This window comes from Pelodiscus sinensis, chromosome 28 (genome assembly GCF_052426305.1).
Source record: "Pelodiscus sinensis isolate ZL-2025 chromosome 28, ASM5242630v1, whole genome shotgun sequence".
NCBI lineage: Eukaryota > Metazoa > Chordata > Testudines > Trionychidae > Pelodiscus > Pelodiscus sinensis.
This window is the reverse complement of record NC_143079.1, coordinates 15,530,135-15,550,779: the sequence shown is the minus strand read 5'-3', so window position 1 is coordinate 15,550,779 and position 20,645 is coordinate 15,530,135.

Sequence of the window (20,645 nt, the reverse complement as noted above, 5' to 3'; positions counted from 1 at the left end):
TGTATTATCTGTCAGCATTCTGAGCACTTTGAGTATGTTAAGTTCACAAAAGACAAGATCTGTAGAATCCTAGAACACTAGGACTGGAAGGGATCTTGAGAGGTCGTCGAATCCAGTCCCCTGCCCTCATGGCAGGACCAAGCACCATCTAGATCATCCCCGATAGATGTCTGTCTAACCTGCTCTTAAATATCTCTGGAGATGAAGAGTCCACAACCTCACTATGCAATTTATTCCAGGGTTTAGTTTAGGTCTTGCAGATCTAAAGCAATAAGACCATTCTCTCCCCTCCCTGCCCCAATCTACCAACTATGCTTGGCTCTTCTAGAAATAGAGGGATTTGCCACACCAGCACAGACAAGTAACCCGTGTCACTGATCCCAGCTGTGGTCAGAACCAGATACTCCACAGAAAGGCAAAATTAAGCAAAATGACCCTGGCTAGTTGTGCAGGGTTATGTAGAACAGGATGGAATTCCTGAAGGCAAGTCACGCCCTGAGACATGAGATCTTATTTACCCATATTGTAGCATCCATAACGTCAAACAGTAATGGCCATAAAATGAACTAGCCCTTTTCCAAACCCAGACTCACCGTTCTTCTAACAGCAGCACTTTCAGAGACGGAGTTTCATCGCTTCCTGTGGCTTTTTTTGTATGGGTTATTGCCTGTGACCATACAACATTAGTTATGAGCCAGCCTATCAAGCTACCAGCTCGTGTTAATACAGGCAGTGTTTGATTTGTCATTGTACAGCTACACTATCCTCTCTAGATGTCAGATGTACTCGGGGCTTAAATCATAATCCAAGAGGTTTAATGGGCTCAAGCCATTTTTGTTTACTTTCCTAACTGCTGTGGGAAGCCCAGAACTGCTAGTGCTAGGAGCTGCCAAGCCTAGATGTGTTTTGGCTTAGACCTGGCTCAAATTAGGCACCAGCTGTATTTATCTAGCTGTATTTAGCTGACCCAGGGCTTTCTCTGAAAAATGTAAGTGACCAAAATCTCAACACACAGGGCTCCTAGCTCCTCTGGAATTTTAGAAAGGTCAGTCCTGCTGGAAAGGCTGCCAAAGCAGCCACCATGGATCAAGGTTTAACAACTCACCAAATTCTGATTAGGCCTCAGCTGGAGTCTTGTGGCCAGTTCTGGGCACCACCTTTCAAGGAAGATGTGGAGAAATTGGAGAAGGTCCAACAAAAATGATTAAAAATCTAGATTAGAAAACATGAGTTAGGAGGGAAGACTGAAAGAATTGGGCTTGTTTAGTTTGGAAAGGAGAAGACTGAGAGGGGACATGACAGCAGTTTTCAACTACTTAAAAGGGCATTTACAAGGAGGAGGGAGAAAAATTGTTTTCCGTGAGGATAGGACAAGAAGCAAGGGGCTTAAATTGTAGCAAGGGAGGTTTAGGTTGGACATTAGGAAAAACTTCCTAACTGTCAGGGTGGTCAAACACTGGAATAAATTGCCTAGGGAGGTTGTGGAATCTCCATCTCTGGAGATATTTAAGAGCAGGCTAGATAGACATTTCGCTATTCTGAAACGACCCTTATGCCTCGTGGAATGAGGTTTACAGGGATGTTGAAATAGCAAGCCCAAAATAACGGGCTTGCTGTGAACACACAGGATAGCTATTGCAGTGTAGATGTAGTCTTCCAGTTCTAGTGTTCTATGAATCTATGGGTGTGTCTAAACTACATGGCTCCGTCAATGGAGCCAGATAGATTAGGCTGATCGACAGAGGGAAATGAAGCCGTGATTTAAATAACCGTGGCTTCATTTAAATTTAAATGGCTGCCGCGCTCTGCTGACCAGCTGATGATCAGCTGTTTGTCAGCAGATCGGGGAAGTCTGGACGCGCCACTGTCAACAAGGAAGCCTTTGTTGACCGGCGCAGGTATGCCTCGTGAAACGAGGTTGACAAAGGTTGACAAAGGTTTCCTTGTCGACAGCGGCGTGTCCAGACTGCCCTGATCTGCTGACAAACAGCTGATCATCAGCTGGTCGGCAGAGCGTGGCAGCCATTTAAATTTAAATGAAGCCGCGATTATTTAAATCGCGGCTTCATTTCCCTCTGCCGATCAGCCTAATCTACCTGGCTCCATCGACGGAGCCATGTAGTTTAGACACACCCTATGATTCTGTGATCGCCTGCTTCCAGTTTGGGGAGGCTGCTTAATAAGGCCACACTTATCTGTTCTCTAGGAAATTAGAGCCATGCACAAGTATCAGAGTCAGACATGAACAAGAGACAAAGTATAGGAGTGGTCTTTAGTTGATTAGAACAGGCCACCTCCATTTGTGTCCCACTGAAGTCTAACAATCAAGACCAAGTGGGAGAAAAGATGGCATCTAAATTGTTGTCTTGGTATCGCCCTTTTTACAATCGAGGCACAGAGAGATTAAATCTACTGCGAGCTCTGGTTGTTCAGTTGTGCATCAGCAGGGATGTCTTTACCCACACACAGAATATGTAGCTGCATAGGGCACCCAAATATTTGGGGCCTCATTGGGTCCTAATGACCACCCACCCATCTCTTCCTATCCCTGTTCTGTGTCTTCGCTTCCTCTGAAGAGGAGCTAGTTAACTTAACAGTGACAAAGCCGGCTAGAGCTATTAGCCGAACCTGAGAAAGAGCCAGGCAAATTGAAGCCATTTCACAGGCATTGGCCACGCCCAGGTTCACACTGCTGGTTTCTGAATTTACTGGGTTAGTCGATGGGTCTTCGCTTACAATTTGCTTTAAAACTGTTTCATTCGTGTGTTGCTGAAGATTCTAAAATCACAGCTCTGCAAAATCACCCCCCCCCCCAAGCTGCTGTGGGGCACAGGCATGCCGGTTTAATAGTACTGCATAGGTCCCCACAAATCCTAAGGACAGTCCAGTGGGCCAGGGTCTTAGTCTTGGTCTCTCATGGGAGATTTAATCTCTCTGTGCCTCGATTGTAAAAAGGGCGATACCAAGACAACATCTTTTCTCCCACTTGGCCTTGATTGTTAGACTATTAGGTCTTTGAGGGCAAGAACTGTCTCTTACTATGTCTATGTTCAGTACCTAGCATAGAGGGGCCCTCAATGAGGTGCTGTTGGAATATGCACACATCCTAATCATGGCTAATCCCAATCATGACAAAACTCCTTGTCATTTTTTGAGGAGCACAGGATCTTTTGAAAAAGGTCCCCTCCCTCCCCCCGAAAGAATCCCGTCTAGATGGCGAAAAGCCCTTTTTTGAAAGAACGTGCAGCCGTCATTATGCAACTGAAATACAGGAAATTTAAGTCCCGGCTTCATTTGCTATTTTGATCTGTCCAATTTACATCCCTCTTTTGAAAGAGGGATGTAGGCTAGACATGCCCTAGGGGTCACCAAAAGAAATTAATAGGGAGCAGGTTTAAAACAAGTACTTCACAAAATGTAGAGTCAACCTGTGGAACTTCTTGCCAGAAGATTTTGTGAAGTCCAAGACTATAACAGGATTCAAAAAAGAGCTAAATCAATTGATGGAGGACAGGTCCATCAATACTTATTAGCAGGGCTCGACAAATCCACTTATTTCATCTGGTCGCCCCGTTCACTGGTGGTTCGCGGATGCGCAGTGCGGGGTTGGTGAGTGGTTTTCACCGCGATCGTCGAGCCCTGCTTATTAGCCAGGATGGGTAGGAATGGTGTCCCTAGCCTCTGTCAAAAGCTGGGAATGGACGACAGGCGATCACTTGATGATTGCCTGTTCATTCCCTCTGGGACATCTGGCATTGGCCATGATCGGAAGACAGGATACTGGGCTAGATGGACCTTTGATCTGACCTTGTCTGGCCGTTCTTACCTACAACCGTTCTAAAGGGAAGACATTGTTCAGGCTTTCAGACACTGTTTGCAGCTAGGATGTTTTTCACAGGGACCGACTTCAGGTGCTTGTCATAGGCCATGGCATAATAGTGGGAGAAATACTATGATCCAGTTGGCCTGCCCATGGTTACTCCCACCCTAGCTCTGTAGGACCTTGATCGGGGAGTCAGCCAAGCTAGGCTTTCAGCTTTATAAGACTCAACATGAGAGCCAACCAGGAATTTTTCAACAAAACTTTTTTTTTTTCTTTTTTGGCCAGAGAATACTGATCTGTTGGAATTGTAGTAAGTAGCAGAAAGCAAAACTCCACAATTGCTTATAGCCAAGTGGCTAAGGAGGTGGGAGACCCTAAAATCTGTGGCCCAGATCAGGCGCAGCTGGGCTGCAGAGAATCGGTCTCTCTTTCTGTCTGTCCTTATGATTATTTATTTAGGCCAGGTGGAACATCTCCAACAGGAGAGACAGATTTGAGGGAGTCACCGTGTTAGTCTGTTTCAGCAAAAGCAACAAGGAATCTAGTGGCATTTTAAAGATGGAAAAATGTATTTGGGTATAAGCTTTTGTGGGGTACAACCCTCTTCCTCAGATGCTTGAAAAAAAATGAAAAAGAAAAGGAGAAGGAGAAGGAGAAGGAGAAGGAGAAGGAGAAGGAGAAGAGAATGGCCCAGAGGTTAAAGCACCCTCTGGAACATCAGGGACCCAATGAAGAATAAAATCAAATGCTGACACTTTGACATTTTTGGTGGAATGTTTTCTGGCCAATGCTGGTTAATATGCCAGAGAAACCTTTTGTGCTATCAAGCTAATATTAGACTATTGACACCACGTAGCCTTTGATTCAAATGCTGTTAGTGCTATGCAGGATTTTGTCTTTACAGACCCAGGCAGTTTGTGCAAGGAAAGGGAACATTGGGAATACCACTGTGGATCATGCACGTCCACACATCATATCTGGGTCCTTTGTTCCAATCACAGCATCTCCTAGCTCACATGAACAGGAGGACACAAGATTGGATTCAGGAGAGAGCTCATTATGCAATACTTACACACACACACACACACACACACAAAACCCCAGATCCTTTTCGCATAACAATGCCTCTAGACAGGCCACCTTCTGAGGTTGAACCCTGGAGCTCTGGATGGAAAGGCCCAAATCTCTACTGCTTGAGCTAAAAGACCAGCTCCATTGGTTCAGAGGCACTAGCAGACTCCAGCCTCTTGGGTCAAGAAGTTTTTTCCATTAAAAAAACCTGACTCCCAAAAAACAATTTTAAAATAAAAATTGCATTAAAACTTTCAGAAGAAATTAATGTGGCTGCTTCTAGACTGGCAAGTTTTTCTGCAAAAGCGGCCGCTTTTGTGGAAAAACGTGCCAGCTGTCTACACTGGCCACTTTGAATTTGCGCAAGAGCACTAACGATCTAATATAAGATTGTCAGTGTTCTTCCGCAAATACAATGACTCTCCCGTTCGGGAAAAAGCCCTCTTGCGCAAATGCTTTTGTGCAAGAGGGCCAGTGTAGACAGCTGAGAACCGTGTTGCGCAAAAAAGCCCCGATGGCAAAAATGGCGATCGGGGCTTTCTTGCGCAAAACTGCGTCTAGATTGGCACGGACGCTTTTCCGCCAAAAGTGCTTTTGTGGAAAAGCGTCCGTGCCAATCTAGATGCTTTTTTCCACAAATGCTTTTAACCGAAAAACTTTTCCGTTAAAGGCATTCGCGGAAAATCCTGCCAGTCTAGATGTAGCCACATGTGTGTTTCTTTGAAAATGTCTCAGGGAAATACACATACCTTTTTCCAGCCAATTCTACTTTTTGGGTCATTCAGACACTAGAATCTGCTGCAAGAATTTCTTGAGGCTTCTTTATGGAGTTAAGCTTTATGTTTGTGCAGGGTCTATGAGTTGGTCTATGACTCCCAGATGCTACCACAAAAAGAAATAAATACTCGATTTGGGCAAAACGATATAGCAATGACAATGATAAACATTCCTGAACATCTCCTGTCACCATAGCGATGATCTGAGAACCAGAACGTTCAGGCAGATCCAAGATAAAATAATTCTTGGACCAAATCTCAGGCTGTGTATCTAGCTACCACTACTTCTGACCTTAAACCAAGGACAAACATGCCTCATCACCAGCTATTCTCTCCAGATTTAGTCTCCTTCAGCAGCATCAAGTCTCTTGGGGGGTCAGATCCATTTCTGAAGCAACCAGAACTGGAAGGAAATCAAAAGGAACTAAATCTGCGACATGCACGTTCAGGCTTTGACAGCTACACGCATTTCTCTCTTCCCCTTTGTTCTTTCTCCTTTTTATTGAGTGAGCTGAAATAGGCTCATTGTCATTTAAATTTGATTCCCTAGGTATGATCCCAGTCTATCCATTTTCCACGGGGGCTGCTGCCTCAGATTGTGTTAAATTAGGCATTTGTGGCTTTCCTAAAAGCTCACTCTGCAATGCAGACAGCCCCTTTGCAAGTCTGGTTTCTGTTAATCAGTAATTACAGCTCCCAAAAAGCCTCTCTCTAGAGAAGTTCTGCTAATGAAATACCGCAGTCCAGACTTGTACAGCAGCAATTCTGATTTGAGCCTGGCTGCCTTCATGCTAATGGCAGACCTGAGTATCATGTTGGTGTGACGGACCGGGTCAGGTCTGGGCACAGCGGAGGGCATCCGCTCAGGGCAAATTGCTCAGATTTGGGGCTCCTTACAGCCCCCCGACTGGCAACCTTTCCAAACAGGCCACAAACCAGTCCCACAGAGCGCTTCAGCTGCCTGCCTGAAGCCTCACGAGCAAAACCCCTCCGACACCCCAGCAATATCCGTGCCCCAGATGACCCCGGGCCCATACACAGGTGAGGGGTCTTAGAACCCAATCCCACCTACCCCGAACAAGTTCTGTTCGGTTCCAAGAAAACAGCCACAGATCCCAGGTCAATTTACCCTCTGGATCTTACCCACAAATCACACTGAGCCAATCCTTTAGAATCTGATATCTAAAGGTTTATTACTACGAGAAAGAAAAGCATGACAGTAAGGTTGTTAAAGTATTATACATTACATGCATCGAATCTCCCAGTTCTCAATGCAGGCTTGCAGCAGAGATGTTATAGCTGCTGACTTAAAAGTCCTTGGTGCACATCCTATGCCAGGATGGGTCCACAGTTCTTCCCGGCTCGTGAATCCCTGCAAGGCTGCATCTGGGGTCAGGAGAAGATCTGGTGACCAACACGGAGTCGGCCACATGGCATATTTATACCTCCTTCCAGGTTTCTTCCAAGCTGGCTAGAGTCATGTGGCCAGTGGCCAGGTGTGTCTTTGGCCTCCAGAGATCCATTGTTCCCTGGAGACTTGCTCATTAGCATGTCCATAGGCAAATATTCCTGGCCCATTACTCAACCACATACAGAGAAACTTCCAGTCTCTATACAGAGTACATATTCATAACTCCACACAGAGACATTATACAGATATATGAAGAGCATATCCAGAACCAGTAGAAAGTAAGCTTTTGTTTGACACCTCACATGGCCCCCTTTGTATCGACTTTTGTGGCAAACACCCCCCCATGGGTGCAGCAGTGACCTGGCTGCTCCCCTCGAAATCCAATAAGGTGACAGTTCAAACAACTGAATTCCCAGCATCAAGCTACTCCCTTACCATTGTATGGGGCCTTTCATGTCAAAGCACTCTGCAAATGTAGGAGGCAGGGTTTGCTTTGTCCACCAGAGGCCAGCCGCCGCCTCTGAGATGTACCTCTGCAAGTGGGCACAGCCATGTAGGGAAAGGAGAGAAGAGTCCTACAGCCTAGGGTTTCCAGATGGTTTCAACAAAAATACCGGACACACTTGACATTACATCACAATCGACATTACATCTTATTTAGAAAATACCCGACATTTCTAATTTCTCACTTTGTTTCCCGAACAGAAAGCTCAAATACTGGACTGTCCAGTTCAAAACCAGACACCTGGCTACCCTACTATAGCCACTTGAATGTGGAAGAAGGGGTTGGGCTTGGAGTCAGTGGAGTTACTTCCACTGGAAGTGAGGAAGAAAGGCCTCTGCAGACTGCCTGCTTCCTCCAGCAGGGGTAGCGCTCTCTGCAGCCCAGGTACAAGAAGGAAGATGAAGTTACCCACGAGGGCTCTAGACTGAGGGTTGTAAGAAGAGACAGTGGGTCTGAGGTTAGTCATTTGGGGTCCAATCCAGCCCCAGAAGCCAATGGAAAGGGAATGGAATCAAGCCCTTAGTACGATCCAGGGCCATTGGGGTGCTGTGTGTGGCCTGCAAGACATTGTTTATCATTGCCCACGTGCAGGTGTAACTAATGTGGGTCACTGTCCCATGCAGTGGCACTGAGACCATGTACAGCAACACATAAGAACCACAGACCTCTAGAGCCTGGCTTCATAGCTCACGCTGTAGCGAGTCCTGCTAAGCTTCAGTGGCTGCAGGTTCAAATCTGTCAGGCAGTGGTTACACAGGGCTGCCAGGTTCCACTGGGTTCCAATCACACAAGCTTTTTCCTGCCAGTGTTACTAAAGTGACACGCTCGTAAAGCCAGGACCTGTGCAGCGAGGTGCACGCTGATCGCACACAGGACTGACTGGGAGAGCCGTGTGCTCCCTCTGCAGCCAGTCACAGCGCTGCTACGGTGTGATCAGCACCCCCTGCAAATTCTAGAGATGCCAGCGCAGTGAGCAAAACTGCCCTGTCCCGGGAGAGCATCTTGGTTACAACAATCCTGCGGCCCATGGAGAGGCAGGAGGCCACTCAGTAGCCCAGGTTGCCCATCATTGGTCTAGTGGTTACAGCACAGGTCTAGGAGACAAGATTCCTGGATCCTCTTCCTTGCACTGCTGTCACCTGCCCACTGAGGAAGTTAACAACCTACCTCCTCTAGTGTGAGGATCTAATATTTGCAGAGCACGTTCACCCAAGAACCTCAGAACGTGCTACAGAATTGCCTGGTAACTCTAAGCTGCCCGGCACTGGGTTTCTTCAGCTCCTTTGTCTGCCCAGATGGCTTTCTTAAGGCTGCCTTTTGAGAGGTTTGCATCTACGTGTATTGTAATGCCGAATTGCAAACACACAAATCCAAGCAACCGTGGAATACGCGGCAGACCCTCGAGGGCCAAGCATGAACGCATTGACCTCCACCCCCGTGGAGACCCACTTGCCAGAAATGGGAAGCACCACAGTCAAGCATCAAGCCTTGAGCTATGGGGAGGGTGTGAAAGTCTGGCCTGGTTCCTTGCAGCTACTGGGCGGCAGGCATCATAAATCATTAAACAGCTGGCTCCCTGGTTCTCTCCCTGGTCTCATCACTGTTGGGGCGTAACCTGAGCCCTGGCAGAGAATGGAAGGCAGGAAGCTAAGAAAGGAAGGGAAAAAGGCTCTCGCTAACCTCGTTAGCCTGCTCCTCTACCCATCAAGGCAGACTCACAGGAACCACTGGTCGGTTTCAGAATTGAATTCGTGATCTAATGCTGCTGCTGCTAACACTAAGGTGCTTTGGGGTTGTTGTTTTTTTCGCAGTGCTGGAGGATGATCTCATGGCTTATCAAATTGAATTCCCTGCATTAGCAACAAATGGTCTGCCGCTTGCAGCAGGACTTTTGTTTCATGTTTCTCAACCAGGCTCTTTGCACTGGGCGGAGAGATATTGCTGCTCCTTTCTGCAGTGGATTATTGTCAAGTTCTGGATATTATGTTGAGTATTATAAGCAGGGGGCCGGCAGGATTTCTGGGCCGTGGGGCTATGTAGGGGGACCAGCTCCACGCTCTTGGAAGGGGCGGAGCCTGAGGTGGAAGGGGCGGGGCGCCACCCAGACTACACCACATACCTCACCCTTGCTGGCACTCGGAGCACGTCTCACTGGGGTTTGAAGAGTGTTGACTGGTGCTCCAGTAGCGATTTAAAGGGCCCGGGCTCCACCTGCCAGCACTGCCACAGTAGCAGCGCCCGGGGAGTCCTGGGCCCTTTGGGATCACTGGGCCCCAGCGCAGTTACCCGCCCCCCTCGGCAGGCCTGATTAGCCGAGTTTTCATCCACGCAGGCTGCCATACGTTCTGGTGCGTGGACACGCTTTCCATAGCGACACTAGAGCCGTTCGTACATTTCCCGAGTCAATACAATTCCCTTTCCACCCTGGCGGTGCCAAGGAGACGCGCACAAAACCCCTTCGCTGACTGACAGTTGTGGGGCCAGATTCTTGTTTCACAAAGGCAAGAAAAACGAGGGTCGTGGACAGATGATTCCTGGTGAGTTCCTGCAATGGAAAGGGTTCCGTTTCACGTTCCACGTGTGACAGCGGCCTGCTGGGTAGGGAACCAAGGACGTCCAGAGCTCAGAGCAAGATCTGCTACAGAACAAGCCCACTGAGCTGCGGCTAGACCAGGTCCTACCTGCTACGGAGTGGCAGTCATGGGAAATGCCCCCCCATGAGTCAGTGTGTTACACAAACCGACTTCTTCCCCCTGCGTAGTGCAAGCACTCCACGCACAGCACTATGGCAGGGGGAGCGGCATCGGCAGGGTGGGGCCCTCCTGAACCAATTCAGCAGGCAGATGGGTATTATGGACTATTGTTGGCTATTATTTATATGACAGCAGCTCCTGGCAGAGCCAACTTCTATCAGGGGCCCATTCCGCTAGGTGCTGTACAATCACCTAAGAGACAGCTCCTGCTCCCAAAAGGTCACAGTCGAAACAGACAAAATAGAAAGATGTGGGGGAAGGGGAATGGGAATGCTATATCCTCTAAGTGGGGAAACTACTATAACCCCCCCTGCGGTTTTGAAAGGCCGTTGGCTGTGGGTGAAATGGCTGCACAATGATAAGAGATCATCAAAAAACAGGGAGGTGGGTGGGCTCTGGAGTGGCTTAGGGGAGTCACCTGGAGATTGCAGGGTGGTGAGTTCAAGTCCTGCCCCCACACCCTGGGAGCAGCTGGACAGCCATCACAGACTACCCAAGGGATGGAGCTGGCTCCAGCCCTAGGAAGGCAGAATAAGGGACCTGGGCATAAGAAACACACCTAGATTTTTCCAAGTCTCACACCTGTGCCTTATCCCAAAGGCATCCTTTCTTGTCACCCCACTTCCCCATCCTCTGATCAACATAGCTCCCACTCAGCCTATTTCTATGGCTTCAAACAGTAAATAACAAACAGTCACTTCCCATCATTGCGGCGATCCATCGATTTATGGTGTAATTATCTGCATGCCCCTATTTTATCACCTCTGTTAATTGTTTCTGCCTCTCAGTGCTATTCCCCCCCCCCCAAACACTCACTCGCCTCCCTCCCATACTGCGCAGGAGGACTCACATCGTTAGGTTTTGCATTTAAAAAACAAACAAACAAATTGTGAATGGGATAAATATCGGAGCCCTCTCCTCTCTGCAGAACGACCCGACCACCCCCCTATCCCTGCGGTTTTGAAAGGCCATTGGCTGCGGGTGAAACGGCCGCACGTAGCAGAGGAGGATAATTTCCTCTGCTGTAAGAGCGACAAGGTGAAATGGGCTGGCCTGTGTAATGCAGGAGGTCAGAGGAGCTGGTAACAGACGTCCCTTCAGGCCTTAGGGATCTAGGACTCATTACACAGACGTCCATTCTCCAAACCAGCAATCGCTTTTCTTTGCAGCGGCTCCGGAGGGGAAAGCTCCTTTTCAGTATTATTTCTGCGGCAGTCTGCAGATATGCAGGAGTATCCGACAGGGATGGATGTTAAGGGCCTGTCCACGCGGCTTTGTCCGTCCGGTCTGTGGATCCTGGGCTTGTGGACTCAGAGTTTCCAAGCCTGTGCACAGGCCTGTGGATGGGCAGCAGGGGGGCAAACGGATCAATTGCCCCAGGGCCTTGTGAGTCAAAAGGGCTCCGGCCCTTTAAATCACCGCTGGAGCCCCAGGCAGCACTAACAGCCGACTCGGCCCAGCCCCGCCCCTTCCACCCAAGGCTCCGCCCCTTCCTGGAGCACAGAGCCATCCTCCCACCTTGCCCAGGGATCCGGCAATTCTGTCGGCCCCCCTGCCTGCGTGTGAACATTCACACTGCATTGTTAACCCGGGTTAACTGCAAAATAACTGGCCTTGGACCAGAGTCAGGGCAGGACTTGGGTTCTGATCCACCCCCTGGTAGGAACCTAGGCCCTGAGTGCTTGCTGACCTGAATCCAGATCGTGTGTGTGTGGACAGAAGCAAGCCTAGCTAAAATCGGAGTCAGGCTGGGGCTAGAATGCAGTGTAGACATACCCCAAAGTGTCAAAAGGACCGGATTAGACATGACAAGGATAATTTTTAAAAGGGAGAGTTTTTAGGCTCAAAGCTTGAGACAAAATAGCCAGAGAATGTTTGATGATGGAACATCTTCGCAAATGGAACTGGAGGAAGCATAATTGGATTGTTACTGCTGCATTGCACAAAGTAGGGTAGAGAACGGCCGTACGGCTCTCTAAGGATCTCTGAGCTGTGGGCAGCTATGGAACTGAAAAAGGACCGCTTTGTGTTTTCTGGGCACCGCCTCTTTAAACATAGGAGGAGTGTCCATCCCTGCCATTTTGTGAGGCAAAATGCAGGTGCCAAGGGAATCGGTGTGGCTGTCTGGAGCTCTGTTCTTTGTATTCTGTTTTCCTTATCCTGAATCCACGCAAGGGTGGTTAGATTAAGCGTTACATGTGACACTTCCTCATGGCTCGGTGGAACAGGCACTCGCCTTTCCCAGCTCTCAGACCGATGATTCAGAAAATTTCCCACAGGGAATCTAGAAATCTTGCAACCCAGCAGAAAAAAAAAAGTGTTTTTATTTCATGATCTCCTTTTCTAACTGGCACAACTTCACTTTGGTGTAGCCGCACCCCGACGTGACTAAAAGGAGGATTAAGTAGCCCAAGAACTGAATAGGGACAGGATCCTGTTTTAGGGACGTGGCTCATGATTTCCCTGAATCCTGCTGCTGCATGACGAGGTGTGCGTGTGGGCATAGCCGGATTAAGGGGGGTCCTAGCCGGGCAGCTGCCCGGGGTGCCAGCCTACGGCGGGCTCCTGATGGCAGCTGTAAGGGGCTCTGCGCACCCAGGCGGGGGCTGTGCAGCACCCCTTAGAGCTGCCATCAGGCACCACGTGCCCGGGGCTGGGAGTTGCGTGGCGCCCCTTAGAGCTGCCATCAGGCACCACGTGCCCGGGGCCGGGAGTTGCGTGGCGCCCCTTAGAGCTGCCATCAGGCACCACGTGCCCGGGGCCGGGAGTTGCGTGGCGCCCCTTAGAGCTGCAATCAGCGCCGCGCGCCCAATTGCAGCTGTAAGGTGTGCAGTGTGCTGGGGGGTGGGGCTGCGCATGTGTCGCGCGCCCGCTGCCCGGGGCGCAAGAATGGCTCGAGCTGGCCCTGCGTGTAGGAGTGATGCCTGCATCAGGCCACAGACTGATTTACCGCAGCAGTTAAGCCTCCTACCACGTTTCCGTAGAGCCAGTTTGCAAGGTTAATTTCACAATGTAGTTAACAGCCGGGTAATCATTACTGCACACATCCGATCTGCCAGACTGACAGGAGTTCTCTTCCTAACAGGAATAAACCTTAGCCAGAGACAAAAAGCAGGTGCGAGTATTGATCAAGGCCTGGTTCATTTCACATCTGATCATTACAGCCCTTGTAAGATGTCATTTTCAGGACCAGCCCCTGCACTATGATTGGTTCATTTTCCTGCAGTTTCATCCAGATATTAACCTCTTGAGCCTATCAGAGTAGCTGGCTGTTTACATCCACAAATGTTGCTAAGTGGCTGCCTGGCTCCATACAGCTGCATGTTCTCCTTTAGCTTTTAGTCTGAGGTTTGTCTGAGGACGTGGGGTTGTGGACTCAGCTTGGGAATGAGAGTCTCCTGGATTCAGATGCACAAATCCCATGGGATACAGGGTTTATAAGAACATAAGAATGGCCAGACTGGGTCAGTGTCCTGTCTGCCGACAGTGGCCAATACCAGATGCCCCAGAGGGAGGGAACCCAACAGGCAATCCTCACGCGATCCCTCCCCTGTCACCCGCCAGCAGCCCCAGCTCAATGAGAAGCTGCCTAGCCACTTAGTCAACAATGAGCAAATTCTCCAGGGTGGCACTGTGGTTTGGTGTACTGCCGTGGGGAAGCAGTGTGGCCTAGAGCTCTGAGCTAGGACTCAGGAGATGCAGGTGCCAGTTCCAGCTTCACGACTAGCCTGCTGGGTGACTTTGATCAATTCACCTCACTGCTCCGTGCCTCAGTTTCCCCAGTAGTAGACTGTAAATCCTCTGTAACGTGTTTCTGGCTCAACTGATTAAAAGCATCATGCAAATCCTCAGTATGAATGAGACTGAAAACAAGGGTTCTCTGACCGGCGCGTACCCTCTCTTGCCGCATCACATCCCTCTTTCATCCTGCCCACCTGGAAGCGAGGGCTGGCCCTGGATTCAGAGCAAGCTGGATCACTTGGTAAACTGGTTGCACACAGCAGAGGGCAAAGAGGGTAATTGCCCCAGGGCCTAGAGACACAAATTGCCACCGGAGTTCCTTGTGGGGCGCTCCAGGCAGCTCTGGGGGTTAGCAGGAGTGTCCAGGAGGCACTGAGGGCTGGCTGTCCCTGGTCCCGCCCTTTCTGCTACAGGCCCCGCCCCTTCCAGAAGAGCAGAGCCACCCCCTTCACCTTGCGCAGGCAGTTGGTGAGGCTGTCGGTTCCTCTGGTCACATAGCAAACAATTTAGGTTTTAATATGACTCAGTGTAATGCCTACCGCTAGGGACAAAGAACAGAAAAACGGCCACACTGGGCCAGACCACTGGTCCATCCAGCCCAGTGTCCTGTCTGCCCACAGTGGCCAATACCAGATGCCCCAGAGGGAGGGATCATAACAGGTAATCCTCACGCGATCCCTCTCCTGTCCCCATTTACAGACAGAGGCTAGGGACACCATCCTGGCTAATAAGTCTTGATTAACTTAACCTCCATGAATCTATCTAGCTCTTTTTTGACCCCTGTTAAAGCATTAGTCTTCACCACATCCTCTGGCAAGGAGTTCCACAGGTTGACTGTGCGCTGAGTGAAGAAAAACTTCCTTTGGTTTGTTTTAAAACTGAGGCTTATTAAATTTCATTTGGTGGCCCCTAGTTCTTATATTGTGGGACCATCAGCCACCCCCTGGCATACAGGGTGGGGAGCAGTGATTCTGAACGTGAGGTCCCAGTGTGACATGATGGCTACACTACATGCTGGATGCATAAACCCAGGGCCGGACCAAGCCATTCTGGCGCCCTGGGCAGACAGGTTAATTGCGCCCCAGGTTGGGGGAGGGCGCATGCCCCTTACAGCTGCGTGCCCCTTACAGCTGCCATCAGGCGCCCCCCATAGGTTGGTGCCCCGGGCAGCTGCCCGGCTAGCCTATGCCTTAATCCGGCCCTGCATAAACCTCAGGTAGCAGCTGAGAAGTTATTTCATGTCTATATTTGACCCTGACACAGCCACTGCTCAAACGCCATGTCCCGTGTCGGTGTCTGCTGTTCACGAGGATGCCGATATATTGCAGAGGGGTCAGAGAAGAGTCACACGAAGGAGAAGGAAACATCCCTTGTAGGGCAGGGCAGGCTCAAAGAGTTCCATCGACTGAGCTTAACACAGAGAAGGGTGATTTGATTACAGTCTGTTAGCACCCACATGCGGAACAAATATTTACCAGCGGGCGCCTCAGCCTAGCAGACAAAGGTCTGACACAATCCGATGGCTGGAAGTGGAAGCCAGGCAAATTCACGCTGGAGTTTTTAACAGGGATGGTAATTGCCCACCCGACAGGGTGATGGGGAATTCTCCATCCCTGAGAGCGCCAGCCACACTATGACGAGATCTGCTCTAGAAATCGCTTTGCGGGGTCCTCTGGCCTTTGTGATGCAGCTGATCCCAGTGGCCTTGGCATGGAGGAGTGCCCCTTGCAGTCTGCACTGGTGATGGTTTGTGTTCTTCACTTCCTGGCCTCAGCTCTTGCATGGCATCACTGATCAGCCACTCTGTTCCACCCAGAGCCAGCTGCATGCAGCGGAAGGTACCTGCCACTGGAAATATCCCCTCGAATGCACCTGACACCCTGCTCTTGCACATCTATACAGCCCCACTGACGTCAGTGGGGCTCTGCCAAGCACAGGGGGTCCACCTGCATGGAGCACATGGGAGGGACAGATTGGGGGTGTCAGTGATACAAGTGTCCATGGCAAAGCCACATCAGGGATGCCCACCCCGGCGGCAGGCAATACATGAGAGACTGAGCCACTTCTCACACTAGTCATACCAGCTGTTTCACTCACGGGCCTGTGGTCTGCGGGCGGAGGTGGAGAAGCAGAGACACAGATGCTTTAATTGGGATTGGTCCTGCCGTGGGCAGGGGGCTGGATTTGATGGCCTTCTGAGGTCTCTTGCAGCTCTATGGTTCTATGCTACAACAACCCTGGTTTCCCCCTTCTCGCAAGAGCGCAGCAAATGAGCAAACCTGTTTCCTTGGCTCCTTGGCACCTCCTCTGCATTAGATCTTCTTTGCACGTGGGTCTTCTAGCTTAATTCCTATCGACCAGACTGCTCAGCACTGCAGCTCACTCCCCAGCATCAAGCCAGGAGTTCAGCTCAGCTCCTCGACCATGTGACCCCTGCAGACAGTCACAGGCTGAGTAAAATGTATCTGCACCTAACTCAGGTTACTGATCACCACTGCCAATGCTGATCAGCCTCCCAAGTCATTACGCTGCCTAAAGGGAAGCCAGCACGGCAGCTGTACAGCACCTGGATGAAATGAACCAGGGACCTAATTAACAGAACGTTCTGCATCCTTTTTATTGAGTTCCACAGGAAACAATAAATGCCCCCAAAGATAAGTGCTACTGGAAATGGTTAATTTAACCAGCTATTGAGAGATGAGTCCATCGATCAATGCACTGTAAAGAGCAAAGGCCCTGGCCACACACGAGCAAGCTGCATCGCCCGCACAGAAAGCGTATGACTTTTTCCCACGTTCAGATTATGTTGGCAATGACCCCTCGAGGGATTAACGAGCCTCTGGCTTACTCAGAAAGTGCCTGGTGCCATGACTGTTAGTGTCCAATGGGGATAGACTGTCCATTGAAGGGTTTTTTTACTCACGTAGCCTGGATTTTAATCCAATGTAATAGTCACTTGTACTGAGGAAGCGTCAAGCAAAGACCGTTGCCATTATCCATATACAGGCCACGTCCAGGGAAAGGATTAACATAAGTGATCTCTCTCTTGCCATCCATCTCCACCCTCTGACAAACAGAGGCTGGGGACACCATTCCTTACCCAGCCTGGCTAATAGCCATTGATGGACTTAACCTCCATGAATGTATCTAGTTCTCTTTTAAACCCTGTTATAGTCCTCGCCTTCACAGCCTCCTCAGGCAAGGAGTTCCACAGGTTGACTGTGCGCTGTGTGAAGAAAAACTTCCTTTTATTTGTTTTAATCCTGCTGCCCATTAATTTCATTTGGTGGCCCCTAGTTCTTATAGGGTATGTCTACACTACCACCCTAGTTCGAACTGGGGGGGGGGGGGGTAACGTAGGCAACCGGAGTTGCAAATGAAGCCTGGGATTTGAATTTCCAGGGCTTCATTTGCATATTGCCGGGCGCCGCCATTTTTAAATGTCCGCTAGTTCGGACTCCGTGCCCGCAGCTACACGTGGCATGAACTAGGTAGTTCGGATTAGGCTTCCTATTCCGAACTACCGGTACACTTCGTTCCATGAGGAGTAACGGTAGTTCGGAATAGGAAGCCTAATCCGAACTACCTAGTTCGTGCTGCGTGTAGCCGCGGGCACGGAGTCCGAACTAGCGGACATTTAAAAATGGCGGTGCCCGGCAATATGCAAATGAAGCCCGGGACATTCAAATCCCGGGCTTCATTTGCAACTCCGGTTGCCTACATTAACCACCCTAGTTCGAACTAGGGTGGTAGTGTAGACATACCCATATTCTGGGAACAAGTAAATAACTTTTCCTTATTCACTTTCTCCACACCACTGGTGATTTTATAGACCCCCTTTTGGGTTTGGGTGACAGGCAGCAGAAACTGGTGGAGCAGAGGTTTGATGGGGAGATGGGGAGAGCAATACAGTGGGCTCCGATCTAAAGAAACTCCATGCACGGAGAAGCACTGGGCAAGTCCTGTAACTTGTCAGCAGTGTAGAGCGCGCCATTCCACACTTCCACCACGAGTCCTTTTCACTCGAGGATCTCAAAGCACAGTCCTAAAACAGGCAAAAAAAACCAGTATTCCCTGTGAGCCAATGGTGGCAAATGAGACTTAGGGGTCTAAGTAATACTTAGTGTCAGGGCTGTTCCCCACGCTGGCACTCCGAGTGCAGAAGGTGGGGCCCGCAAGAGAGCTTCAAAACCTCACCTGTACAAGCTCTGGTTACAAAAAACTCCTCTACCCCCCCCCCCACCTGCGAATCATAATACACAGATCTTGGGGACTCACTGCCACCATCAAGTGCTGCTTGACCTCTAAGAGCCAGGGGTGAATCCCAAGCATTGTTACAGGCTGGGGACCAACTGGCTAAGTAGCAGTTCTGCTGAAAAGAACCTGGGGGTTGCAGTGGGTGAGAAGCTGGAGATGAGTCAACAGTGGGCCCTTGTAGCCAGGAAGGCTAACGACATATTAGGTCGCATTAAGCGGAGCATTGCCAGCAGATCTACAGATGTGATTATTCCTCTTTACTCGGCTCTGGTGAGGCCACATCTGGGCTGTGTCTAGACTGGCAAGTTTTTCCGCAAAAGCAGCTGCCTACACTGGCCGCTTGAATTTCCGCAAGAACACGGACGATCTCATGTAAGAAATCAGTGCTTCTTGCGGAAATACTATGCTGCTCCCGTTTGGGCAAAAGTCCTGTGTAGACAGCTCAGATTTGTTTTGCACAAAAAAACCCCGATCGCGAAAATGGCAATCGGGGCTTTTTTGCGCAAAAGCGCGTCTGGATTGGCACGGACACTTTTCCGCAAAAAGTGCTTTTAACGGAAAACTTTTCCATTAAAAGCATTTGCGGAAAATCATGCCAGTCTAGACGCAGCTCCAGAGTATTGTGTCTAGTTCTGGGCCCCCAATTACAAAAAGGATGTGGACGCATTGGAGAGGGTCCAGCGGAGGGCAACCAAAATTATTAGGGGGCTGGAGCATATGACCTACGAGGAGAGGCTGAGGGAGTTGGGTCTGTTTAGTCTGCAGAAGAGAAGAGTGAGGGGGGATTTGAGAGCAGCCTTCAACTTCCTGAAGGGAGGTTCCAAAGAGGCTGGAGAGAGGCTGTTCTCAGTAGTGACAGATGGCAGAACAAGGAGCAATGGTCTCAAGTTGCGGTTGGAGAGGTCCAGGTTGGATATTAGGAAAAACTATTTCACTAGGAGGGTGGTGAAGCACTGGGATGGGTTCCCTAGGGAAGTAGTGGAGTCTCCATCCCTAAAGGTGTTTAAGTCCCGGCTTGACAAAGCCCTGGCTGGGTTGATGTAATTGTGATTGGTCCTGCCTAGAGCAGGGGCCTGGACTTGATGACCTTCTAAGGTCTCTTCCAGCTCTATGGTTCTATGAACACTTGAAACCACCCCAAAAGAGCTTGAAAAAAGACAAGAGACAAACAAGCTGCGGTCTCTGGTAGCGGACCCCCTCAGTCGGAGGCCTGCAGATACCCACGGACAGACCGTCCAGGACACACAAATCAAATCATCACCTTAAAAAAGTGATTTTTATTACAACACAAAAGATAAACTTGCTAAAGCAGAGTTGGTTGCTGGATGTTACAGAGCAACTAAGGAAAACAAATTAGAAGAGAGAGAGAGAAGTCTCTGGGCACAGTGCAAGTAGTAAATGAGGAGGGGAGGCAGAGAATCACACAAAGCAGTTCAAATCAAACCACAAAACGAAGAAAAATGACCCTGACTGTGACTGGATTCACTTTTCCCTTTACTTCCAATTTTCTCTTTGTTCAGTCCACTCCCATGCCCCAAATTCCTTGGAGACATGATAGTCCTGCCTGGGTTTCAGTCATTCTGTGTCTCTCAACTCCTGGTTTCTCTCTCCCACACAAAGAAAGCAGGCAAGGAACCTAGATCCAGTTCAAATTTCAACCCTCTCTCCCGGGCCCCTGGCCAACACCTTTGCTAGCTACCTGAGTTTAACCCCTTAGTGTCCCGGTGCTGGTCCGGACTCGACCTGTCCATTACACTTGGCATGAGAAAAGTTTGGGCTGCACACAGTTTTCGTACAGGTACAACTATAGAACTGTGCCTAGAAGCCAGTGATAGAAATGCAGCCGTGTTAGTCTGGTGTAGCTGAAGCAAAATACAGGACTATGTAGCACTTTAAAGACTAACAAGATGGTTTATTAGGTGATGAGCTGTCATGGGCCAGACCCACTTCCTCAGATCTGATTCATGGGTCTGGCCCACGAAAGCTCGTCATCTAATAAACCATCTTGTTAGTCTTTAAAGTGCTACATAGTCCTGTATTTTGCTTCACCTAGAAGCCAGGTCTTCTGAGTTGCAGTCCAGTGCTCTATCCACTAGGTAGCACTGCCTCCCAAGAGCCCGCCGCCCCTGGAAGTCTTTCCATCAACTCACAAGTGGACATGAATTACGCTTCCTGAGGAGCTCGACTCAGCCGCTGGCGACTCCAGAGACAGTCACAGGACGTTTGCCAGGCCCTTCACCCTGGGAGCCTGCTGCTGGGGGCCCAAGCCTGGGGTGGGTGATCCTTTTCGATGGGGGGGGCCACTCCA